The sequence below is a fragment of the Microcebus murinus genome, chromosome 5 (genome assembly GCF_040939455.1).
Source record: "Microcebus murinus isolate Inina chromosome 5, M.murinus_Inina_mat1.0, whole genome shotgun sequence".
NCBI classification, from domain to species: domain Eukaryota; kingdom Metazoa; phylum Chordata; class Mammalia; order Primates; family Cheirogaleidae; genus Microcebus; species Microcebus murinus.
In genome coordinates, this window is record NC_134108.1 from 27,085,092 (window position 1) to 27,112,751 (window position 27,660).

Here is a 27,660-nt window from a genome sequence, read left to right on the forward strand (position 1 = left end):
CTCTACCCCTTTATCTGGGATTCCAATTATATATATAGACTGCCTGATACTGTCTCATGGGTCACTGATGTTCTGTTCATTTTTCTCAGCCTTTTTTTCTGTATGCTCCATTTTGGATAGTTTCTATGCCCTCAAGTTTGCTAGTAATTTATTTTATACTGTCCAACCTGCTGTTGACCTCATTCGACTACATTTTCTCTCTCAGACATATTTTTCAGCTTTAGAAATTCTATTTACATTATTTCTGTCCCCATTATTTATGTTCTTGAAAATATGGAGCACATTTATAATCACAGTTTTATTATCTTTTTCATATATGGGTCTATTTTCTGGATTTGGTTTCTATTTTTTCATCTCATTAAACTCATGCGATATGCTTCTTTGCATGCCTTGTAGTTCTGTGTTGGATACTATTCATTGTGAATTTTATGTTGTTCTTTACTGGGTTTTGTTGTATTCCTTTAAATAGCCTTGGGTTTTGGTTTGGCATGTAGTTATATTACTTGGAATCAGTTGAATCATTTTGATGTTTGTTTTTAAGCTTTATTGTGGTGTATTGAGAGCAGCAAATGATCCCCACAACAAAGGTAAAATCCTTTTGAGCATTCTACCCAATGCCACTTGTATTACAAATTATTTCCACTTGGATGATGAAAACATGAACTATTCCCAGCCAGTTTGAGCTCTGCAAATTATTTTGCCTACTCTCTTTGTAGTATCCCTCCCCACCATTTCAGATAGTTTCTTCTCATCCATTATAAAATTAGTATTCATCCAAAGACTTATGGCCTCTCTGCAGAGCCCCAGAGCTCTATCTCTGTGCTGCTCCATTCTCACTGTTAGTCTGTCCTGCAAATTCTAGCTGACTTGACCTTTGTGAATTCATACCTCTTTCTCTTCAATTTAGCAAGCCTTCTGGTCTCTGAATGTACCCTTCCTGTGCTCCTGGCTATGCGATAAACATGAGATTTTAGAGCTCACACTGTTTTTCTTTAGGCAATCACAATCCTGTTTAACCTTTTGTTCAATGTCTAAAAACCATTTATATATGTATACATATATACATATTTTATATTTGCTTCAGATGGGAAGTCCCTATTACTCCATCTTGGATGGAAGTGGAAGAAACACATTTACACATTTATTTCTAAAAATCTTTTAAATGTGTTCAAGACTTTTATTTGCATGATTTTATTTCAGTGGTAAAATACAAAAATAGTAACAGGTACCAAGGAACTGAAATACATTGAGAAATAAAAGAATATGTCATATTTGGTAAATCACACCTTCAAATATCCCAGTATCTAGCAAAAACATAAATGGGTATGTTGAATCTAATTTTAGTTGTTTAAGGTAATTAAAATATTTCATTGTATTGTTTTCTCTCTTTAGTCACGTGATATTTTTAAAAAATTCTAAATGCCTATTTATTAGGGAAAACCCTTTTTGAGTCAGGAATAAGAACTCATTCAAAGACATTTAAAATGATAAATCCTTTCCTGATTATCTCTTCTCCTAAAAGAAGAATGGCATTTCTAGAAAGTCACTTTTGTTCCATTGTCCTCATGGAATCAATAAACTGCTCCACTATGACAAAATGAAAGTCATTAACACAATATTGCTATGTCCTGTCTGGCTTCCAGTGCCTCTTACATTCAAATAGCTTTCTAAAAGCATTGAACAACTCCTGCCTCTTTTAAGTAAGCTGGCAATTTCACACTTGTGAATTACCCAAATTTAGACTCCAGAGACTTAAGTACCTACATGTTCCCAAAGAGTCATTAAACTCACTAGCATTTGCTCAGAGTAACTCATCTCATCCTTCTTGCCAAGCCCTTCATGAGTCCTTCACTCTTCTGATCCATCTCTGTATTTGTTCAAAGATAAAAATTGCTTTGTAAGGCTCTCAGTTCTGTAAGTCTGTTCACCAAAATACAGCCACAACCGATGCTTTAGTAGTAACCACTATGGGATGGCCTTACCCTCATGGTTTCATCACTGCTTCCTACCATGGTTTTTAATGTGCATTTCATTTTCCCCACAAAAGTCCCATGTGCACAAGGGGGCCAATAATGTTTGTTTGTCTCCAGTTGTAACCAATAGAAAAATACAAACAAAGGAAATTGTGTATTATAACCCTAATAGTTTTGTCCTAGTAAATATCATTTGAGTGTGCTTCAATAAATCACTGAAGTTATTAACAAAGAAATATGCTAATCAATAGATATCTAGTTGTTTTTTTTTTTTGAGACAGAGTCTCGCTTTGTTGCACAGGCTAGAGTGAGTGCCGTAGCATCAGCCTAGCTCACAGCAACCTCAAACTCCTGGGCTCAAGCAATCCTCCTGCCTCAGCCTCCCGAGTAGTTGGGACTACAGGCATGCGCCGCCATGCCCAGCTAATTTTTTTTTCTATATATATTAGTTGGCCAATTAATTTCTTTCTATTTATAGTAGAGACGAGGTCTCACTCTTGCTCAGGCTGGTTTTGAACTCCTGACCCCGAGCAATCCGCCCACCTCGGCCTCCCAGAGTGCTAGGATTACAGGCATGAGCCACCGCTCCCGGCCAGATATCTATCTAGTTTTAAAGGATGAGTTAAATACAACCACAACTCCTGCTCAAACTCAGAAGCTTTCTTTTCATTTTGTATACATTACCACCTTGATTATCAATTTATTTCTTCAAAGTAAATGCCAATGTAAAATTCAACCCAAGGGAGATATACAAATCATGAATTAGTCATAATTTTACCATAAGAGTTTTAAAATGTTCAAGATGTTGCTTTTGAATGTATAAGGAAAATTACATAAAAAGATAAGATACTAATCCATCTTCCTAATTACAATAGAGAAATTATGTTGGAGTTCATCTTCCACACTTATCATTGAAAATATACTTGAAATGACTTAAATAGCTATAAAATAATTTGTCTATGCTGCATTAAAGCAGTAGTTCACTGTCTCATTAGATTAGGTAAACCCATTAGAGATCTCATAGGGTCAATATTTCACATTGTTGGGCCATTTTTATTGACATACTGAAGAGACTGGACTTTGAAATCAGACGGCTTTTGGTTTGCAGTACTGATACGTTTACTTACTATGCTGAGAACAGTGGTTGGCACATAATTGGAGCTTAGTAAATATATGTTAAATAAGTAAAGGAATCAACTTAACAAGTAAGATACTATCCTTTTCCCATAAAATGGAGACAATATTAGCTAATTCTCAGGGTAAGTATGATAGATTTAAATATTAGAAATAATATTTGAAAAGAGTCTAATACTGTGCCTGACATTGTGAGTGCTCAAAAATGGTTTTAAAATTCCACTTATTATTGAACAAATATCTAAATAGCACCTACTACATTACCACAATCATCTTTCTATTTTCACATTATTCTATTGCTACCAAACCCCCTCACTCTAAGCAGATAGACTTGCCTCAAACTTCAAACAGAAAATAAAGCCCATTAGATAGGGATGCCCTCACTCTCTGCATCCGGAACTATCAATGTAAGAACAGGTACACCCCTCCTTTGACTCTTCGCTCCAATCACAATAGAAGCATCTCTGTCTTCTCCTGACCACTTCTCCACCAGGGTCCCATTTCCTCCTGTTTTCTCAGGGACCATTTTTTTGTCCATCACTTATTTCCTCCCTCTCTCATATATCTTCAATAAATCTCTCCCACTCTATGTTCTTTACAATGGGCTCTCTCGTATTAAAGAAAATAAACAACTGTTCTTCAACATCACATTCTTCTCTGGCTACTTTCTTCTCTCTTATTCCCATTATAGCCATATTTCTTGAAAGATCCACTTCTCCAAGGAACAGTTTGGGGTGATGGTTTTTCAAAAGTTCCCCTGGGCCTCTCTTCCTGAAAGGGATCTTAGAAGAGGGAAGTTGGTGGTATGAACTATGGTTCCCATCACTGCAAGTGGACTCAGGGACAAAATAAGCACTCATCCTCTCCCTTCACCACTGTCTGTGCAAAATTCCATTTATCTTCAGCTCTCACCTCAGAAAGTCTTGAAGATGGCATGGTGGTTTGACCCAAGCCTTCATTTTTGAAGAGCCTGTGCTTTTTCTAATCATAGCCCTGTCAGGCTGAGGTTTCTGTTTGCTCCCTGTCACATACATTGGGCAATGGAGTACCCAGGCATCACCTGGTTCCACATGTATTCCTCCCTGTTCTTACTGTGGAAGAGCAGCTCTACCTTCTCTTGGTGATTGCTCCTGCCAAGATGGTGACTTCTCTTCTCACTTTCTTGTCCCTGAACACAGGAAATCCAAAGTGGTCTGGCAATAGCTATAGCTTATAATTCATGCGACCTTTACTGTCTCCCATGGCAAAAGTGCATTCTCTTTAGGGATGACTTTATGATGGCTAATTTTATGCATCAACTTTCCTGGGCCAAAAGGTGCCCAGATATGTGGTTAAACATCATTCTGGGTATGTCTGTGAGAGTGTTTCTGAATGAGATTAACATTTGAACCATTAGACTAAACAAAGCAGACTGCCCTCTCCCTTGTGGGTGGGCCTCATCCAATCTGTTGATGGCCTAAATTGAACAAAGTAAGGAGGATTTTGCTCTCTCTTCCTGATGGTTTTCATGCTGGGATATCGTCCTTCTGCTGCACTCATACTGGAACTTACACCATCAGCTCCTCTGGTTCTCAGACCTTCAGACTTGGACTGCAACCCTATCATGGTACTGCTCAGTTTCTATAATTTTGTAAGCCAATTTATAAGAATAATAAATCTCTCTGTTTCTAACACTCTCACTCTCTCTCTAAATATATATTTATATGCGTATATATCTTTATATAGGATATATATATTACATTAGCTATTACTTATATAATTACATATATATTACATTTCTATATATACATATGCATCCTATTGGTTCTGTTTCTCTAGAGAACCCAAACTAATACAGACATACAATCATGCAGAGCCCAAAGTTGCAGGATGGGAAGTACAAAGGCCGCCAGTGGATCACTGGGGTGGGGTTACTCTGGTTCCACTCATTGGTACCCAGACCCATATATTCTTTCTACTGAGACCAAAACACCATGTGAAGGTCTCTGATTTGATGCATATACTATATTCTGAAAAAGATACCCCATTCTTACAGAGTACTAATTCTGGACTGGGACTCCTGCTATGCTTTTAGAAGGCCATTCTAACACTCTAGGGAGCAGCTGCTTCTCAATGATGCAGTAAATGATGTGACCAGTGAATCCCACTGTGAAGTGAAACCCCTATCTGAGGCTGTGCCTTCGCAAGCTTTCCTCTACTGTGTGCCATTTTCACTTCACTCAGATCATTCCTGTCTCTGGATTTCCAAAGTCCATGCTGGCAATAAGTCTATTCCATCACCTTGGGTCCTTGACAGAGTGTTAAATCCTGTGTCCCAAGAAAGTACCAAGTCAATAAATTTTTGTTTATATAATCTCATTTCTGGGCCTCCTAAAAAATCCAGGCACTCAAGTACTCCCCTTGCTCATACTAGTAAATGCTAACTGATTATTGCCATTCCTTGAGTGTGTGATTTCTTTCTTCTTTTATCAGGCCCAGCACATCTCCAGTGAAGCTGTGTTGGGATTTGGCCCTAGTTCCCAGCTCAACCAGGAGAGGGGGTGAAGGCATTCCTGAGGGGCACTTGCTTTGTGGGGTAAAGGCCTCTGCAGCATCTTCCCACAGGGGAAGCGCTACCCCTAGCTATGGAGAAAGGAGATGTCACCATAAACTCTGAGGTTTCGGGGGATCTGTAGTGTCAAAAGCCTCAAGGACATTCTCCCAGATGTCTCCATCTCATGTATCAGGGTCCCCGAACCTGCCTTGGCTAACCATTTAAATGTCTCTGAAGCTTTGTGAGTTTAAGTACAAAATTGTACGTCTGTTCCTCAGCTGTATGTGCTTCCACTATAGAAGATAAGCACTTACTTGTAAGTTACCAACAGTCCCTCTGGCACCCATATTTAGCTCTTAACTATTTGTTAACTACTCTCAGTTTTCCATTATCCTTTGTAGGGCATCTATACAATTTAGCAATAATCAGCCCTTTGGCTGTCTGGTTTCCCAGTCACAACTGAAACCTTAAGTAACTGGGCCTCCAACTATACTAGGTAGGTTTCCTTGAAGCCACATTCCTCTGAGAATGAGGTCCTTGTCACCATCTGAGCAAAAAGCAACCCAGTCCAAAATTCCCATTTTAGTGCCTGTTTTCTTAGATGCCTCCCTATACCCTCCATGTCCATTTATGCCTTCTGAGAAGCAGGTGCCAAGATGAATTAGACGTGCAAGAGATTTATTGGGGGAAATGTCCATGAAGAATAAAGGGGGCTAGACCAGGATCAGGGAGGGAAAGTTTTCAGACTGTGATGCAGGTATTATCCCTTCAAAAGGAGAGAGGAAAAGAGAGATTGAGCAAGAAAGCCCCAAACCATGGCATGGTTCTGAGAGAGTTGCAGCCAGGCCAGTGGGGAGGGGAGTCTATAAACAATGGTTGCTCATTAGGACAGGGATGGACCCTAATACTCATGCCATGCTTAGTCCTTGGCTGGGAGTAACCCAGGGGAAGTGTAGCCTAAGCATTCACAGGAGCAGTGTCTGAAGGCCATTCCCATGCTTTCTGCAGCAGGTTCTCTCAAAGGAGAGCTGAGCAGTGCATCTTCATGGTCACCACGCTGGGGGTATTTTGAACATATTGAGAGATGAGAGATCTCATGTCCTATGGGGAGTCTGGGAATAAATTAATGGTGGAGACATAGAAAACTAAACTTGACAAAAGGCAATTAGTATGAAAAATGAAAAGTTGCACAAGAGAGAAATATGATCACAATTCACTATGGCTCAGTGGTGAATTATATTTGAATAATCACAATAAACATGGAATTTAACCAGAAAAAATAAGTACCAAATGATTTAATCAAAAACTACATTGAAAAGCTAGGAAAAGGAAAGTATAAACAGAGAAGTAGGGGTAGAAGAGACCAAAATTCATATCTTCAATAACGGCAAGTCACTACTTTTTAGGAATGAAAAATTAAGAAATAAAAGTATAAGCAGATTATTTTTTAAAATCTTAAGGTAAATAACAGATGTAACAACTAAAATAATTGAAAGTGGTATATCTAGGGAACAGGTATCTGTGGTGGTAAGGGGTTTAGCAAAGGACTGCTATTTTTCTTGTTAAGCTTAAACTGCCAATGTTTAACTTTGATTACAATATTAAAATTGTATTTTAAAAGACAATAAAGACTGTCTGATATTTAGTTGTAAGTCCTAATGAATGACACCAATTTTATACACTTCTCAGAAATTCTGGTGTGGAAGAATACATTAACACTGAGGTTGTATATCTAGCTCATATTCATTACAGGGACATGCTTTTACTCTCATCTTAGATTTCACTAAAAGTACTTTAGCACAAAATTGAAAATATTATCTACCGTATCATTTAGAGATTTCAAAGGAATGTTTTCAAGTCAGACAGTGGGGAGTTTTGTGGGGTTTTCAGCTCGTTTTCTGATAATACACACTTGGCTTAAGATTCCCATGTGTCAGCTGTTATCAGCTGTTCATGTGCGTCACTGAGCTAGCTTCACGGTATTATCTGTAGCCAAAGGAAACACAGAGGAAATCATCACAGCAGCTCCACACATTTTAATCAGTTAAAAAGAAAATCTGCTCCCCCACTGATATTTTCACACATACCCTCAACAGCAAACCTACCATATTGTTATATAACAATAAAAATTGCAAAACAAAAGAGTGCATTCTGATAGCTGCTAATTCAGCCTTAAAAAGAGAATTTGAATAAAGTCAATAATTCTGGAAAACCCTCTACTCCCAAAATTTGCGTTGCTCTTTCCTACAATAGTGTAACTTACACTTTTGCTCAGAACCATTTCCACGATCTCTCACTCTTTCTCCCACACGTGACTCAGGGAAAGGTTCATCTTCCTTGTAGGGAAAATAACTCACACACACACACACACACAAAAAAAAACCCAGATCTTATGAAAATCAATTTTTAAAGGAAACTATAACATCCATCATCATCTGTAACATGAATAAATTGCTGCATAACACAGATTGCTAGAATTGTTCATTTTCTTATATCAAATTATTCCTGGATCTGAGCCCTCACCCACGTAGGTAGGAAAGCAGCTGATCAGTATCAGTCACTGGTACCGTACTTACATTCCCTTCAAGTAACTGTTCAAGGGTCCCAGGGTTGACAAGGTCCAGAGAAAATGGGTAGGGCCCAGGTCCTCATTCCATTGTGGTTACCTTCTTCCACCGTGGTCACCTCATTTTAACACAGCATTCTGCTGCGGCACGCTTACCCATCCCCATTATTGAGAACTGGTAATGGGTCAGCCTACAGAGATTTCAGAGATGTCTCTCTGTCTCTGGTCCCCTCAGCGGGACATCTCCCCAACGACAGGGACTCAGATAGCTACCCACAAGGCTGCGGCTCCTACAGTTTTGCCTTTACAAATGTCCTCATCACAATCCTCCATGGGAACAGCCAGCTCCTATTTTTCTCCTTTCTTTTTTCTGATAAGACTGCTCCACTAGGACAGCGAAGAGGTTGTGCATGGGGAAATTGCTCCCTTAAATTATTAATACCTTGCTTTGCCACACTTATTAAAATGCTTTCACTTACTTGTCTAATTTTTCTTAAGGTAATGCAGAGTAAGTATACAAATGCTTATGTTCATGCCTTAAATAATTACAGTGATCCCTTGCCAACCCTGAGGGTTTATGCTTTTAAAAATTCTGGAGTTGGCAGAAGTTGGTTGGCAATAATTTTTCATAGAAAATAAAAAGGTAGGACAAGAAAAAAATTAATGGCTGAATATATAAAATACTTAAAATCAGAGTAAATAAGAGTCTGGAAGGCATCTTGTTCAAAACAAATCCTATTTGTCATTAAAAACCTGGTGGGAAATCCTCTACCAGAGCACCTTTCTCATTTGTTCTAGAACTACTGTTGCTATCCTGTGATCTTTTGAGGCACCCAGTTAAAAAGATTGAGAACCATCCTCTACTGGCTTGCAACTTAATGTTTTACATTTGCATTCTTTCTATATAAAACCCAAAGGCTCTGCCCTACACAGGTCTCATGGAAGGCAATTGTAAGAATAGTTTACTATATATATATATAAATCACTATAATGGACCCTAGAATTCCAAAAACTGGCAAAAGATGGGTGTAATTTTATGAGATATAAGTCGTTTTTTCTAGTCCTCCACTTGTTTTTATTGTGGTAAAATACACAAAACATAAAATTTGCCATTTTAACCATTTTTAAGTATACAATTCAGTGACATTAAGTACATTCACATTGTTTTGCAGCTATCACCACTATCTATCTCTAGAACCTTTTAATATTCCCAAACTGAAACTCTGTGCTCATTAAACACTGATTTCCCACTCTCTCCTTCCCCTAGACTTTGGCAACCAACATTCTACTTTCTGTCTCTATTGATTTGACCACTCTAGGTACCTCATATAAGGGGAATCATACAGTATTTGTGCTTTTATAACTGGCTTATTGTCACCATAATGTCCTCAATTAAGCCAGCATAATGTCTGCAAGGTTTATCCAGTTGTAGGATATGTCAGAATTGCCTTCCATTTTTAAGGTTATATTCTTATATATAAATATATAACACAGATATATATGTAATATATTCAATTATATTATCTTATCTTCCATTGTATGTATGTACCACATTTTGTTTATCCATTCATCTGTCAATGGATACGTGGGATGCTTCCATCTTTGGGCTATTGTGAATAATGCTGCTATGAACATGGGTATACAAATAGCTGTTACAATTCTTGCTTTCAATTCTTTTGAGTATACACCCAGAAATGGAATTACTATAATTCTTACAACACCGTTAAAAAGATAGAGGAATGCCTGTGTGTATTTTATTCTAAAATTCCTAGGACATAGATTTAATTCTTATTTTCTAAAGTGACAACTGTAAGACTTACCTCATATTTGTGAGTTTTTGTTCTACTTGCTCCTTCCCTTCAGGTCTCTACACCTAAGTTTGTTTCTATTTTTTCCCATCTTCAACATGCTCTCCCATGACAAGTTCACCATTCCTATGACTTCAGTTATTTTCTCTTGCTTATGGTTCCCAAATCCAGCGTCAAGCCCTGTGCTGTCTCCTCCAACTTCTACTGCCTGGTCAGCCTTATCTTTGTGAGTGAGTAACCTATCTCCCAGGAGCACTGCGCCATCCACCATCTGTCTTCTACCTCTTTGGTTCTACTGACTCTTTCTCCATAGGCTATAACTCTGCTTAAGTCACTTCTGTCTTTAAAAAAAAAAAAACTCTGAATACTGTGTCCCTTTTGGTGCCCACCAGAACTATTTCAACTGCTGAACACAGACATGTGCATGCACATGCACACATAGAGACTTGGCCTTTGCTCTGATTAACGCACAGACAGGACAGTGTGTCCACCTTACACTGACTTCAGAAGTAGAATTAGGAAAATAGTCCTAGTTTTTAACCCAGAGAGAGAAATAGGTCTTCCAGGCAAAGGTTAAAAACAAAAAATAGGGCTATATCATTTTCCTTGCACCTGTGTTACTTAGCTAACAAATGTAATCCTAAACCCTGTTACTACCCTAGCCAGCACGCGCACGTGGCACACGCACACACACAGGGACAGGCACGCACACACACCTTTCGTGGTAGCAGCCTGTTGCAGACTTTTCCTCATGCCTGAACTGTTAATATAAGTCTTTGGCCAGCTCCCTTTGCCCTGCCTGCTGCCAAGTGCAGAAGCAGTTGAATCACTTGCTCTAATTTACAAGTAGCCAAATAGCCTAAAGCATTTTGAAGTCTCAAGACTTCCAAGTGCCAGAAATTATAAAACATACTTCAAACACATCTACTGGAACCTCCAAAGTCAGGACTTCAGATTAAAAATCTGCCCCTCAGCAGACTGAACTCAGAAACTAGTTGTCAGACTTCCTGTGGCTGTAGAGCTATGACGGTGGTCGGGAGTGCACAGGTGGGTCCAGATTAAGCTTCACATGAGGCCCTGGCTTCAGTTGACACCCACAAAACAAGTGTCCTTTGGGACAAAATTAATAAATCTCTTATTAAAGTGGTAGGTGGTGTTTCTTTACTTCCAAAAATATCATAAGGTCATAGGAGAATAGGCCAAATTTTAAAACCATAATCCAAAAATTAGGAGAGAAACCTGGGTCTTTGAATAGAAACTCTTCTACATTTCACCTCATCCCCAGCTAAAACACCTTTCCTGTGCTCTCCTTACCTTTCCTGCTAAACCCCACTGAAAAAGTCTTGGATCTCCTGCTCCATTCTCTCTAATAATGACTATATTTTCACAGCAGCATTGTACCTTTATGTCAAAGCCATTAATTTAAAACAAAACAAAACAAAAAATAGGATGGTATTATTAAATCTATTAAATTTGTTTCTTTTAGAAATTATAGTTTGGTGGTGCAGTGAAATGGGCAGTTTTATGCATTTCTAATTGCCCTCTAAATGTGTACAATCATTTTAGAAGCAGTTTGGCTATATATATCAAGAATTATAAAAAATGTTACACCCTTTAACTTAGTAATTATGCTTCCTAATAATATAACCCAAAATATGTAAAAAATTATTTTATATCTATATATACACAAATATATGTTTATAGTTTCTATTTTAATAGAAACTGGAAGAATATACAACGAGTAATGTTTAAGCAAGTTACAGTACAAATACTTATAGACTTCTACCATTATAAATGAGCTTGTAAAAATGTAGTAAATACAAAAATAAACTTGAAAGACAACTGCATACAGATAATACAACTATGTAAAAATCTGCACAAAATAAAAGCCAGTAAGGATGGATAGCAAAATGTACACAATCGTGTGTTAAGGTAGCGGCACTGTGTTCTTCCCCATATTCGAGTATTTTGTAATGTTTTCACATTATTTTTATAATAAAAAGATATCTGACATTTTTAAATGGTTAGCATCATATGGCCATATAAAATCATTATTGAAACAGCTTTACAATGATTATGAATGTATATCCTCTAATATAGAGAGGTTCTCTAATGTATTTTAGTTTCTTTTCAATGTATATGGATTATTTTTCTCATTTGGAATTCATCTAAGATAATTCCAAATGTTCTAAAAACCTAATGCATTTAATTCATTTAGTCTGCAAAACCAGCCATTTTATAGCATGTTGCCCAAATGCATGTCTCAAATGAGTGCAAATACAATGGATTTTCAAGTTTTCTCAATTCCTAATCATATACCCCGACAGAAGCTTGAAGTTTATATTATTTTCTCTCAGATACTAATTAAAAGTTTCTGTGTAATTTTCAACAAGACCAATGACATTTTCACAAATTATACAACTGTGATGCTTTTATCACTATACACATGTGAGAAATAATACCAACTAACAGTAGAAAATATGAAAAATAAAAGGAGTCTAGTTGAGAGGCTGGAGATTTTGTTTCACAGATGTTTTGGACAAAGAAATGTGAAAGATGCAAATGAGCTGTTAAGCACTTTTATTAATATTTGAAAATAATAAAAAATTTAGTATCATATCAGAACAAATGCAATGTCTCATTCCTGTTTGCAGAGAATGCTAATGAAAACTGCATCCTGATCACAGCATTATATAAGGGCTGCAGAGACAGAGCTGAACCTAAGTTATATGGGGTAGCAATTTAGGGAGAAGAGGAAAAAGTTGCAAAAGCAGAGGAATATAAACCCCCTTTTATTTCCCACTCCTTCTCCATCTCCTGCCTGAGCTTAAGAGAGTGAGGAAAGATCCCTATAGACTGTCACTGAGTTTCAAAGCTCTCCAGTCACTTTTCTCTTTTGTGAATGAGTTGTCAAGCAGAACAAAAACCAAGAAATGTTTGTGTTCAAAGCACGTTGCAGGTGGAGTTTCAGCAAGCTCCCATCTATTTCCTCTTTGCTAGTGAGAAGCTCTGTGGAAACCAGTTAGAAAATGTCCAGGTCTCCTGATGCCCACCTTCCATTTACACCTTCCATTCACACAATCAGTGGATAACCAGACCTTGGCCAAAATGAGGATGTATCCTTTCCCTCCTCAATGTCACCTCAGCAACAGTCACTTTGAATTTTTCTGCCACTTCAATCTGTATTTTTTTATGATTTTTATGATCCTTATTTTCATGTTTTATCTAAAATCCTTGTTGTTGGCCTGGCATGGTGGTTCAGGCCTGTAACCCTAGCACTTTGGGAGGCCAAGGCAGGAGGAATGCTTGAGGTCAGGAGTTTGAGACCAGCCTGAGCAAGAGCAAGACCAGCCTGGGCAAAAGCAAAACCCTCATCTCTACAAAAAATTTAAAAATTAGCCAGGCATCATGACAAGCGCCTGTAGTCCCAGCAGAGGATCTCTTGAGCCCAGGAGTTTGAGGTTGCAGTGAGCTAAGACAACACTACAGCATTCTAGCATGGCAAACAGTGAGACTCTGTCTCCAAAAAAAAAAAAAAAAAAAATTGTTGTAGATGATTTCTAGCATTTTTCCAAGAGCCAGTTTAAATTTGTTGTCAAAAGTCTCCCATTACATTAAGTCAAAAGTAATCAACACTCACAGTTGGAAGGAACTTTGCAAATATCTAGTAGAAGCCTCATGATTTTATAGATAACAAATGTAAAGTCAGAAGAAATCAAGTAACTGCTTAGTTTCTATAACTCATAGTATCACTGGAGCTGCAACCCATACATTTGACCTGCAATTCAGAAGCCTTTCATCTGTCCCACCCTGCCCGTATTCTCACTCCAGTTTAGCCCTTTTTCTTACTTAGTAGAATCACAAGATCTGACAGTTAAAATTATCCTCAGATTAATCAATTTGATTACATCAAAATGTTCAGTTTCTGTGTAACAAAGAAAAAAACCCACAGACAAAATCAAAAGGCAAAAACAGAGAAATAATTTGCAACACAACAAAGAGTTTATCTCCTTAATAAAGAGCTCTTTAAGTCAATAAGAAAAAGACTAACAACCTAGTAGAAAAATGAGCAAAAGATTTAATTTAGCAACTTACCATCATACTGGGAATTTCCTTTGCTGCTCTCTGTGATAAATCTCCTGTTCCTGGATTGTCTTTCTTGATTTATTCCTTCATTTTCAAGGAGTACATTCTCCAAGAAGTTCCTGAGAAAGGATGCAAAAGAGGTAAATACTTTGAGATCTTGGAGGTCTGAAAATATCTTTTTTCTGCCACACGTTTGATTGATGGTTTTGCTGTGCATAGATTTCTACGCTTGAAAATATAATACACATAGTGGAAATAATATTTATTTCAATCTTAATTAGCCACAATTACCTATTAATGAGATGTGTTAATGTTGGACAATACACAATGTCTCAAACCTTGGATTTAGAGTGTATACTGCCAGCTTCATTTCCTGTTCCAAGCTAATTTTCACAGAGTACTTACTTAACTTTTAATCATATCAATACAGCTTTGCAAAGATAACATCATTGAAAGGTATGTAGCTCAATCTAAAGTCAGAACTGTGAATTACCTCCATCTAGTAGTTCACAGGGTATACAAAAAGTATCAATATCACTACATTTCCCACAAGAATTTAAAACTTCCCGTGGTACTCTGTGAATTTGCTATAGAGTGCACAGTTTAAGAACATCAGGGTTAACCATTAGGAAAAAAATTAAGTGAGACCCCTTTTTTGTGTATGTATAGTAAGAGCACATTATTTTTTGTGTGTATATACTAAATATACATATATTTATTTTTGTGTGTATACACTCATATATGAGTGTGTGTGTATAGATACACACATGAAAATATGTGCCATTTTTATGTGCATGTGTGTATACCTTATATACCCAAACATATATAGGTCATATATACACAAACATATATAGGTCATATAAATTTAAAGACTTTAAAATTGTAATCATATATACATGAAAATGGTGATGACTGTCTCTAAGTGGTAAAATTATGGTTGATTCTTACTTCTTTATGCTTCCTATGATTTATACTTTCTATAAGGTTCTATTTTATAACCAATTAGAGCTGCAAAGCTCCATTTTGAACAAAAGAAATTTAATTAAAAGCTAAACACATAGGCTCAAGTTCCACCTAACTTCTTCTTTTAATGAGGAAAGTAAGTTGGGAACTCACTCAACAAAAGAATTTTCCTGTTAGGAATGGATTTGAACCATTGCAAATAATCATATTGAGACAGATTAGGGTAAAAGTAGTACTACTGTATAGTTCAACTAAGATACTCATTAGAAACCTAAGAATATGTATCTTTTAGAGAAATGAGAACCTCTCTCATGCATAGGTCAGTCTGAATTTTAAAAAAGCATGAGATCAAAGTAAAAATAGTGTAATAAAAAATAAGCAAGAAATATAACCCCTTCCAAAAAAAAAATAGAAATCCACCTGAAATATATTGTCATGAAGCTGGCAAAATCTTTGACGGTTCTCCTGGAATCAGAGAAGTTAGTGAAACAATGCCCCCTATAAATGCTAGAAGAACTTGGAGGAAAAATGAAAGGGGAAAATAAGACCCTCACAAAAATGAAATCCACATTTGGAAGCAATAGAAAAGATGATAGATAAAACAAAATAGGAGCATGAAGGATAAGCTTGAGAACACAGAGCCAAACCAAAAGAATTTAAAAGGACTAAAGAAGAAATAAAAGCTATAGAAGACAAACAAAGAAATAAAACATACACTTCTTTAAGGTCCCTAAAGAAGAAAACAATAAGTATTCAAAAAAGTATTTAAAAATATAATTCAAAAGGCATTTTTGAAATAAATATTTTAATCTATCAATTCAAAGGACACACAATGTTTCAGCAAATAACCAAACTGGTAAAGTATCTTTTTCTGGTAAAGATACTAAACTTCAAAGATAAGGAAAGAATCTATGAAGGGTAAAAATCAGATAAGCTTCAACTTTCCCATAGCCACAATATAATGCTGAAAGATAATACAGAAATTTTAAGTCCTCAGGGGAAAAATCATGCACTCCAGAGATTTTTATAGTTGAAGTGTTTTCCAGGCATAAAGAGAAAAATACTGGACAGTTTCAAACATGGATGAATTTGGGAACTATAGTCCCATGAAGACTTCTCAAAGAAACAAACTTCAGCCAGTCAACAAAAGGAAGGAGAAGCTATGGCAAAAGTGCTGACAGCGAGCACGAATCCATTTGAATGTAGGACTGAGAATGAATTACTGCAGCCATGGTAATCGCAGGTCAGCCTGTGGACTTTATTGGCCATGCCGCTGTGCAGGGCACAATGACTCATCCAAGTGGGAAGGCTGTTGCGAGACAGGGTGAGGGGCAGGGGGAAGAATTGATAAATGTTGTTTAAAACAAATAATTCATGTCGAGTCTAAATAACACTCTGTGAAACTATTCTATAGTATTAAAAATATCCATTAGAGTTTGATAGAAAAAATAAGATGTGTTAAGTAGATCAAGAGGGTGACTAGAGTTTACAATCTATTGTACATTTCAAAATAGCTAGAAGAGAAGAATTTGAATGAATTTTCATAAATAAATGATAAATATTTAAGGCGATGGATATCCCAAGTACATTGATTTGATCTTTACAAATTATATGAATGTATTAAACTATCAGATATATTCCAAAACTATGTACATCTATTCTGCATCAATAAAAAATAGAAAAAAATATCCCTTAGAAACCTAAGAATATACATCTTTTAGAGAAAATAAATAGAAAGATAATAAAAGAAAAAGAATAAAATAAGATCACATCGGAAAACATGGTGTCCTGAAAAGTTAAGTTTGAAACAAAGTGACACAGTAAAGTTGACAAGGAAAGACTTAACAAAGACCTATCTGGCAAATATAAACCAAAAGAAAGCAAAGCCATGATAGTGATATCAGACAATGCTGAATGCAAGTCAAAAAGCACAAAAAAACACAAATAAAGGCACTTTAGAACAATGCCTATAGTCTACTATAAAAGATCTAACAGTCATGGTATTTGTACACCAAATAACAACAAAATATTCTTAAAACAGAAACAAAAAATATAAAAAGAAACACAAGTAGATATGGAGTGAATCCATCTCTTTCATTGATAACAGATTAAGTGGAAGAAAAAATGAGACAAATGACCCCACCAATAAGATAGATACATTAATTTAAATTGTACTCAATATATTTTTCAAATGCACATAAAACATTTTAAAAATTGTCCATATATCATGCCATAAAAAAACTAACGAATTCCTAAAAGTCAAAATAATATAAATAACATCTTCTACCACAACAACATAGAAATTAATCACAAAATTAGAAAAACAAAAAAATCTATTATAAGTAAGTTTAAATTTATAATATAATTTTAGCCTCAAAGAAAAAAACTCCATAATAAGTAAGCATGTAGGAAATAGCAATAGTTCAAATACCACATATCAGAAAAAATAGGATACAGTAGAGCAGAGAGAAATTTATATATTGAAATATTTATATATCTAAATAATTAAGAATATGAATAAGTTCATAAGTTCAAATTAAAAAGTTAAAAAAACACAAATAAAAGGAAAAAAGAATTAAAATGGAAAATAATGAAACAAAATAGAAGAATTAATAAATAAATAGAAGAGCTTAGTCTTTGGAAGAAAAAAGTAAAATTCATACACTATTAGCTAAGCTAATTAAAAAATCTGAGAGAAGATGCAAATACATAAACAGAGGGGGCTAGCCAGGTTTATTTAGTACAAAGCCTTGTGCATTAAAGTATTCAGACAATACTTGCTGAATGATTAAAGGAAGTAATTAAACCACCTCAGATTTAAAAATTGTTTAAATTACCATATTTCATTCAATTCGAAGACACACATTTTAATATCTTCGAAGTTGAGACTTATCTTAATATCTCATAATAGCTGTGGATAAATTTGGTTGTTATTTCTGGTGACATGATGGCATGAATGCAATTCCTCCACATTTCCCTAAAACAACGACCATTTCAGACTGATTTCAGGAAGAAGTATGAGTCCTGATAATTGGCTGAGCACTTTCCATGATCACCTTCTGATAAGACAAAGACAGTGCCATTGTCAAAACTCGCAGAACAGGTATCAAAAACTAGGAAGAAAAACCAAAAGGCAATAGTATTGTTTAAGAAAGGGCTGTATATTATCTCTCAGTTGGTACGGAAAAGAATATTTTATGGAAAAACATGATATCAATGACTTTGCCTGAAAAAGTAAATTAGAAAAGGCAGACATTGGATGTAAAGTCTCCAGAGCCTATATCCACTCCATGGTCTCATTTGTTTGCTTAGTCCCAGTTGTAACATTTCTGATACACTAATACGCCTCCTGGAACAAGAACCCTAACTGCCTCTTCCATTCCTCCCCCAACCCCCAATTCCAACCCTGCTCTGAGGCTTAGCTCTGTGATTGGCATTCTGCATCTTCTAAACAGAACCCAGACACTGACTGCTAGACCCCAGGATTTCCAAATCTCACCAGTCCTTGTGGCTCCATAGCTGAGCTCCACTCTACTGGTGGAACACGTTGATATTCTTATATCCAACTATTTTCCAGAATTAAGATTGGAGATGACAGTATCCTTTGAGTACCAGTCCTAGCCAGCCCTTTTCCATCATCCAGACTCCTCAATATTACACAAGACTAAATTCACTAGAAGCCTTTGACAAGACATGATTCTTGGCTCCAGTAAACAGCACAGTAGGAAAGAGTCCACGTTTGCTATGAGACCCACCCATCAGAGGGCTGAGAACAAGGCCCAGAAAAAAGGTTTAAAACTATTTGCATTTTCTAATCCTATACACTGACATTAGGAATCACATTTTTAAGCATTTTAAATAGTAATCAAACATTATGGTTTTAACATATATTTTTGTTCATTTTGAGAAGTTGAAACTGAAATAATGGGCTATAAAGGCTGCAATTTTGATAGCAAACATTCAAACAAATAGATGAATAAAGTTGAACCCTTTTGGTAGCAATGTAATCAGCATTTAAACATAAACTATCTGAGAGGAGCCCCAAATCTTAGCAATAAGTTAATATTTGTTGACAAGAGCTCTATGGAGGACAAATAAATGTATATTAATAGAGCAATGGTAACTATTATTTGATGATTATAGGAATTATTGTGCTGGCACAGTATCACTAAATACAGTATCAATAAGGCCTAATTACTTTTTTCTATGTAGAGATTGTTAATCTAATTTCTGTATTTTTAATGGGAAATTTTGATTTAATTTTCTTTTCACAAATAAATTAGCCACACCTTTTTTTCACAAGTAGACCTAGGAATAAAAACTGATGCAACATTTTTTGCATGACATTGAGAAATGTCTATTATAATTTAAAATGCTGTACCCTCTAGCTCAACAATTCTACTTCTGGAAATATATCCAGAAAAAAAAAACACTTGCATAAGTGCACAAAAATGTATGTTCAATGACATTCACTGTAGCATTTCTTGCAAAACTAAAAATTTTGAATAACCCAAATGGCCCTCAATAAAGGATTGGTTTAAACAAATACAGTAAACTCATTCAATGGAATACTAGGCAGTCAATAAAAAAGATTTGGTAGCTCTTTTTGTACTGATATGAAAAGATTTCCAAAATATACTTCAAATTTTAAAAAAGAAAAGAAGAGATAACTGCAGAAAACTATGTTTGGTATGATTTCCTTTTTTATTAAAAATACATATTCCATAGCCAGGCACCGTCACGTGCATCTGTAGTTCCAGCTACTCCAGAGGCTGAGGCAGGAAGATCGCTTGAGGCCAGAAGTTCGAGGCCATAGCATGCCATAATTGCATCTGAAAATAGTCACTGCACTCCACCCTGGGCAACACAGTAAGACCCTATCCCTTTGAAACAAAGATACATACTCATCTGTAGGTATTTAAATATAGATGTACTTATTAATGCCAAAATTGGTTCTTCCTGTGGAATGATATAATAATTATGCTTTCTGTGTTTTATAATGCTTTAGTTTTTATGTTTATATTATTACTAGAGTAAGAAAAAATAAAGATTCATAAATACTTTGTACCATTTGCCTTTACTGCAGCATTTTCTTATAATTAATGTCCTGAAAAATAAGAGAACTACATGATGTTGCTAGTTCAGAAAATGTCACTTCCCTATTCAAATCCCCCGTGAGAGGTTAAGTTTTTTGTCACCCAAATTCATATGTTGAAGTCCTAAGCCCCAATATTTCAGATATGACCTTATTTGGAAATAGGATTGTGGGAGCTGTAATTAGTTAACATAAGGTCACTGGGGTGAGGCCTAATCCAATATGACTGGTGTCTGTAGAAGAAAAAGGGGAAATTTTGTACAGTGACATACACACAGGATAAATGCCATGTGAGATGAAGGCAGAGATTAGGGTGATGTTTCTACAGGCAAAGCCAAATATCATTAGCAAATCACCTGAAACTAGGTGAGAGGTATAGAACAGATTGCATCTCATGGCCCTCAGAAAAAATTCTGCCTCCAGATGCAGAATTTTACCTGAGTTTTCAAACTTTGAATTAAAGATTGCAACATCAACTCTTATCTGAATTTCTAGCTTGCCAACCTGCCCTACAGATTTGGAACTTGCCAGTTTCCACAATCAGAAACTAAATATTTCCTCTCTCTTTCTCTCCCTCTCTCTATATATACGTATACGTGTGTGTGTGTGTGTGTGTGTGTGTGTGTGTGTGTGTGTGTGTGTGTCTCCCCCTCCAATTCTAATGAATAGATTCAAACTCCAAAACCTGCCATTCAATATCTTTCTCACCTGGCCCCAGGACCACCCTTTCCCCAGGCATTCACTGGCCTATGCAATCTAGCCAGATGGAAATATACCATGCTTTTCTCACTGCCATATTTTTGTTTATCTCCACTCAGTACGTATCTCCACATTTATCTCCACTCAGTACGTAAAACATTACAGTATGTGAAATTAGCAAGGCAAATTGTGAAACATAATCATGCTCCTGTTTTTGTGCTTTTAATATCTATAATACTGATTTCATGAAATTTTATCCTCTCCTTAAAAAGCTGGTAAAAACCTACCCTCTTCAGACACTTTATAATTTGCCTGAAATATAAAAGAATTACCCAACTCTTCAGATATCTCCTTCTTCTTTCCCCTACTTTTCAATAAATGTCCACATGCCTTCTCTTAATCCATAAAATCTCTGCCCATCCTCCCAACTTGCTCAAATCTTAACTCCTTTCTTAATTACTTTATATCAGAGTTTCTCAACTGTGGCATTATTATTGACATTTTGAGCCAGATAATTCTTTGTTAGCAGCTAGAACTGTCCTCTGCATTGTAGGATGTTTAGCGCCATCCCTGGCCTCTTCCCACTAGATGCCAGTAGCACACCTTCCCCCTTCACCACCTCACCAGTTGTGACTACCAAAAATGCCTCCAGAATTGCCAAATATCCCCTGGTGTGCAAAATAGCCTCTGGTTGAGAACCACTGACCTATATAGTACTCATACCTCCCCTTGGGCCATAAAAACATCAAAAGGCCTTATTTTGTGTTGCCTATGAAAAGCTTTTACCAGAGTTCACTTTGTTTATTTTCCCTTCTTGCTTTTTCCCCAGGTGAAGGATGGAAAAAGCAGTATCAAAAAAATTGAGGAGATTTTAGAAATAGAATAGATTAATCATCTTGTTCTTTGTTCAGCTGAGGGGGAATTATTCGGCGTAGCTCTTATGTTAATATTTCCACAAAACCTGTTATGTATTAGAAGAGGGAAACAATTATAAAAGATAAATATATTTTTGTTCTATTATTTCACTGGTTATATGTTAAAGAAAATGAATTTAGTATGAAAATCTCTCTCAAAAGCTCTCTAATGAAACCCGATGATTCACCCTTTCTCAATGAAGAATGGATTTCATAATCAAATGAAGAAAAAGCAGTTCTGCAAAACGAACAACAGTACACTGCAATGAAGAGAAATCCAGAGGCACAAAATACAGATAACCTGTTTTAACTTTTGCATGCTATTAGCCGCTGGTGTGCAGCCAAAATTTAGCTGTCACACTTGGAATGACTGAGGAGTGAAGTCAACTCCTGATTTTCCACACTAATGGAAACAAATATATCTGACCTAGAAGGTCCCCAAGCCCCATCTATAAGCTCAAGTGGGTGAGAAGTATTTTTATTTGACTCAACCTCATTTCTGTGTTGAATCCCAATGCTGGGGGCAGGAGTAGGAGGTTGTGAAAATTCTATTACTCTCTCAACACTATCTGGGAATTTTGCCACTTCCCTGGGTTTCTGCCAATGAAGGGCCCTCAGCCCATCATAACATGAAGTGAGGGAAGGAGAAGTATGAACAGAACAGGGAATGTGGGTGGGATCAAGTGGATGCCTCCTTTGGCCCCACAGAACCTGAGGGAGAAGCCCTTCAGGAGCTCAGAGTTGGAACAGGGCCCTCTCCCTGAAACCTACACATTTGCACTGCCATCACACTCTCTCTGTTCCCTCTTTTCCCCTTCCTCTCCCATATATACCCTGGGAAGTCTTTTCCTCTCCAGAAGACAAAAGCAATAGTCACCCAGGATATTTTTCTCAAATAACTTGTCTCTCCCCAGCATTGTCCTAAAGGTGTGAGCTTTTTGCCAGGGGGTTGGTTTTCCAGTTTCATTTTTTCCCATTGTCTACCATGTCACATTCTTTCCCTGAGATATTGAGTTGAAAGTAGCTTTGCTGCTTAAATGGCAGGGAGTGGAGTGGGATTAATTAGTAGGAGGGAAAAATAGAGTTATGTTTGTAAAAATATAATCAAAATATTATATCTGTTTATATTCTTATTTGATAATGAATCTATATTTGATAACAGCTAATGTTCTGAAAACTCAATTCAGACAGAATAATGAAAGGTTATTCATTACTAAGCTTTTCTATCCTTTCTTCCCCAACCACCTTCATGCATTTCATTTAAATTAAAAAATACAGTAGTGCTGCCACTGTGTACATAGAAATCGAGAAGAGTCTATAGAAGATAAATCATATATTATACAGGTAACTCTCAATAAGAGGATATAAAAATCAAAAGTCCTGAAGTCCCCAGTATTTATACTTAGGGAAGACACAGGCATATGTTGTCAAGTGAAGATCCTAAATACCAATTTCATTTCTCCTTTTTCTGAGCATCTAGGATTTCTCCCAGAACAGGACAAATTCGGGTCCTAGAGGGTGCTATTAAGCAGATTTCCTGTCTTCTGTCAAGCAACTGCTGTTTCCACCATAAGACAATGATCTTGGGAGCCAATTAATCCTGTTCCCTATACACCTTGAGGAGGATTTCTTCCAAGTACTTTAACAGTTAAGTTTCTCTGGCTGTAAGCAACAAAGACAAGTTCTAGCTAAATTAAGATTAAAGAGAATGTAATGATTGGCAGAGCTGAAAATTCCAGAGTTGGAATGATTTCAGACAAGCTTGAGTAAGATTGCATCCTTAGGGGCTGCCTGATGGTTCCTGACATCTTCCATTTCTCACCTGAGGCAGCAAAAGAGCTAGCCAGCTTCCCCAATAGTTAAAAGAAAACACCACACATTTTATCCTGGGTCTAGTGCTGAATCACTCACTGCAACCATGATAATCTAATCATACAGTGATAGTCTGGGATTGAGGTCAGCAAAATTTTTACATAAAGAGCCAGGTAGTAAATATTTTTGGCTTTGTAAGCCACATTGTCTCTGTCACAACTACTCAAGTCTGCCATTGTAGAGCAAAAGCAGCCATATATATATATGAATGAGCATGGTTATGTCACAATTAAACTTTATTTATAGACACTGAAATTTAAATGTTATGTAATTTTCCTGTATCATGAGATGTTATTCTTCTGTTGAATTTTTTGCAGCCTTTCAAAAACATTAAAATCATTCTTAGCTCATGGAGTTTATAAAAATAGGTGGCATTCTCTACAGTACCCATTTTACTTGAAGCACATACAGTGAGGGACGAGTAGGTCCCTCAAAGCAAAGTTAGGGGAGTGCTGAGCAACAAACACAGAAAATGTTCACCCAGCACCACAACGCTTCACAGTTTTAGGCCATGAGGCCTTAAGGGCATATTGCTCAGTGACTTGATAGAACTCATCCTGAAGCTAGAAACATAACAAATAGCCCACCCCAAGCTCCCCATCGCTGTTCCTAACCACCCCCACCCCCCACACCACTCACCACTGGAGTTGTCCAGGAGGCAGAGCCCATATAACTGTCTACTTTCCAGTCAGGAGAGCACTGCACATTCTGAGTGCAAACTACTTGGTCAGTGCCTGGTTCCCAGTGTTACTGACAGCAAGAAATCATGTGGTTTGGGGGAAATCCATATATTCTTTTATTTTTTGAACAAAAAAGTAGTTCTTGATAACAGCTCATTGTTGTAGGCACTGGGGATAGAGTAGAGAACAAAAGAGAAAAAACCCTTCTGCCGTGGAGCTTATAAATGAATGAACAAATGAATGAATGGATGAATGGAGAAAATAGCAAAATAAAGCAGCAAAAGGGGTTAGGGAGCATTGGATGCCATTTTAAACAGGTAGTCAAGGAAAGCCTTTTTTCAAAGATGACACTCAAACAAAGATTTGAAGAAGAGCCCCCCAAATAGCTAGGGGAAGAGTATTTTAGGCAGAGAGACTAGCGAGTGCAAAGGCCCTGGGGCAGAAGTGGGGCTGGAATTTCAGGAGATAAGCATGGCTGAAGCAGAGTGAGTGAAGAAAGCAGTAAGAAGAGATGAAGTCAGAAAAGAGTAGTGGAGGAGGCATAGATCACAAAGGGCCTAGGAGGCTATGGTACCAACTTTGATTTTTAATCTGTGTAAAGGAGCCACAGAAGGGTTTTTTAAGTAGAGAAGACGTAACTTGACTCACTCTTAAGTGATCATTTTGATTGTTGTGTTAAGAATAGAGTTTTGAAGGGTACAAGTGGAGGCAGGGAGATCTGTTAGGAGGCTGTTATAATAGCCTACGTGCCTTGGCCCCTACTCTCAAGTAGAAAATATTCCACTGGTTGAACCACAAATCTGCCTTCAAAACAACAAACCTCCCAGTGCAGCCTGTGACAGACTAAAGCATCAGGTAGCTTTCAAGCGCAAATGCAGGTATAGTTAGCCAAGCTATGCACCGACCCAAGCTGGTTCCTGTGTGAGTAGACATTACCAGGGGCCTCCACAAGTGCACCCTGGCACTGCACAAAAGGAGTCAAGAGAACAGTGCTGTGTGTGATCTGTTACCTGAAGTTGCCTTCAGCCTCTGCGTTTGCGAATTCACTACTCTGCTCATTCTAGAATATGTCCACCCTATCCTTTGGCTCAAATGTCTACTGTCAGCATTGTATACATTCACTCCATTTCCACACCCTGCTGCCTTTCTCACTCCTGAGACTGAGCAAGGTTAACCAACAGAAATGCCATTTGCATCAAGAGGTACCAGCAATGTCACCAGTATGCTCTATTACAGATGAGTGTCCACTTTCCTACCTAGTATATACATGCCCTCTTTGAGCTTAAAAGCTCTGCACAAATATACAGACAACAACTTTAGGCTCTTTTCTTTGGCCTTGCAAGGCCCCCCTTACTCCTTGTGAAAAGAAGGAAACAGCTCCTCTGTCTACCAGAATTTCCAAGCCACAATACGACCACCAGTACAGCAGCACCACCTCGGGGCTGCCCTGGGAAGTGCATATCTGAGGGCCTGCATGTGAAAGTTACAGATATATCTTGTATATTCAAATACCCATGCGATGCCAGAAAAGAGATCTGTTATCCTAGAGTGAGAGGATTCCAAGATGATCAGAGGTATTTAGTGAATCCTGGGGCTTATAAAATAATGGCAGAAATTTATCCCTCATTTCCCCACCATATCCACCCAAATAACTGGCTTCACCCAAACAGCCAAGGGTTTGAACCATAGTTTGCTTCACCTGTAGCATCACAGGCACTGAAGCTCCTGTTTACTGCTGACCGGTTGCTCACCTGCCTTAATTCACCTGCTTCTGTTTTTTAAATAAGCTGCACCATAGTATGCTCCTGCTTTTCCCCAGCCAGTTAACTCGGAATTTCTGTAAGCAGGGCCTAGGCATCACTTGGGGTGATTATAATGTGCAAAAGGATGGAGAACTTCACCTTTAACCATCAAAACTAAGCAATCCCATTACTGGGCATCTATCCCCCCCCCAAAAAAAAGACCTCTGTACTAGAATGTTTATAGCAACACACTTCACAATTGCTAACATATGGAAACAACCCAAGTGCCCATCAATACATGAGGGGATTAATAAAATGTGGTGTATGTATACCATGGAGTACTACTCAGCAACAAAAAAAAAAATGGTGATCTAGCACCGCTTGTATTATCCTGCATAGAGCTGCAGCCCATTCTACAAAGTGAAGTATCACAAGAATGGAAAAACAACCACCACAGGTGCTCACCATCAAATTGGCATTAACTGATCAACACTTATGTGTACATACAATCGTAACATTCATCAGGTGTTGGTAGGGGGGAGGTGAGGATAGGCATATTCACACCTAATAGGTGCAGTGCACACTATCTAGGGGAGGGACATGCTAGTATCTCTGACTCGGGTGGAGCAAAAAGCAATATATGTAACCTAAACATTTTTACCCCTGTAATATGCTGAAATAAAAAATAAATAAAAACAAACAAATCAACAATAAAAAAAAAAAAAACTAAAGCTTTCATTCCTTAAGCAGGAACTATCCTCATTCAGGAAAATCCAAGTACAGAGGAACCTTTGTTCCTGAACCTAATTCTAGAGAAAACTGGTCCCAGACAAGGTCAGTCCTTCCAGTGGCAATGGGAGCTTTTAACCACCAAAGCCTCCTCTGACATATGGAGGTACTACTTCCCTTTGCTTTTGCTCTATAACACCACAGCTGAGGCAACACATAATCCAGCATCCTGCCCACCTAACCCTAACCCCACCAAAAAAATTGGTTCTATTTCTCCATCTGCTTGTTGACAAACAGACTTGATGCCTTTGCACATGTAATTTTCTCCTCTTGGAACGATCCGCTCCCTGAATCTCACACTCCATTCCCACCTTCACCTAGCCTCACCTTCACCTAACTTTTGCTCCCCATAATATGCTTAAAAAAAAAAAAGATAATAAACCTTTCCTGATTATCAGAGATGACCACCTATTTACTCTATAGCATTCTCTGCTTCTTCCTATTATAGCATCTATTGTGCTACTTTTCATCAAGTCTAATTATTATAATCAATTATGAAACACACAATTTATGTAATACCAAGGAACAAAAAAGACTGCCAGTAAAATTATAGCAAAGTCTTATCACTCAGAATTTTTATTTTATTTATATTGAAAGGATTCTTTTAGTGTAATTTTGAAACATATCACAGAGCCTAGGACTTTGTTCGCATTTCTTATTTAATCAACTGATAGTTTCAATTTTTCCTCAATCAAAATACATGTCACAAGAAGTTAAGCAGTTGCTGTTTAAGCTCAGCAGGAAGTTTCTGATACTGCAGTTTGACACTTTAATGATGGTCCTATGTGATGAATGAATTGGTCACA